Consider the following 468-nt stretch of genomic DNA (forward strand, 5'->3'; position numbering starts at 1 on the left):
GGACTACAGGCATCGCCACCATGCCTGGCTAATTTTTTCTGTATATATATTTTTAGTTGTCCAACTAATTTCTTTCTATTTTTTTTAGTAGAGACGGTTTTGCTCAGGCTGGTCTCGAACTCCTGACCTCAAGCGATCCTCCCGCCTCGGCCTCCCAGAGTGCTGGGATGACAGGCGTGATCCACCGCGCCCGGCCAGCAAGCACAATTTAAGTGAACACCTCTGACAGTGAGTGCCCCCTGAAATGTTTCACCCTCCCAGCCTTAAGAAGCAGGGTAGAAAAAAAAATCACAACACAATGTGATTTGTGCAGTAACAATAGCATCATGAACCAGGTCGCGAATGGTGAGGCGTAGCCTCCCGGGGGAATCTTAGCAGGGTCTTGTAGCAGCGAGGCTGGCAGACATTCCAGGCAGAGGGAACAGCCTAGAAAAACCCCATGACTGAAGCTCCCCAGTGTGGGGCGGC

At 51.1% G+C, this 468-nt stretch overlaps 1 protein-coding gene across 1 annotated transcript in view; it reads right to left on the minus strand.

The window, feature by feature from the left end:
- Nucleotides 1-468, minus strand: part of LOC105827141 (uncharacterized protein KIAA1257-like) — a gene marked incomplete at its 3' end in the record, with an annotated part of 3,455 nt that overhangs the window by 1,989 nt on the left and 998 nt on the right. The window lies entirely within an intron of this gene.

Source organism: Propithecus coquereli, unplaced genomic scaffold (genome assembly GCF_000956105.1).
Source record: "Propithecus coquereli isolate 6110/MARCELLA unplaced genomic scaffold, Pcoq_1.0 Scaffold977, whole genome shotgun sequence".
Classification (NCBI taxonomy): domain Eukaryota; kingdom Metazoa; phylum Chordata; class Mammalia; order Primates; family Indriidae; genus Propithecus; species Propithecus coquereli.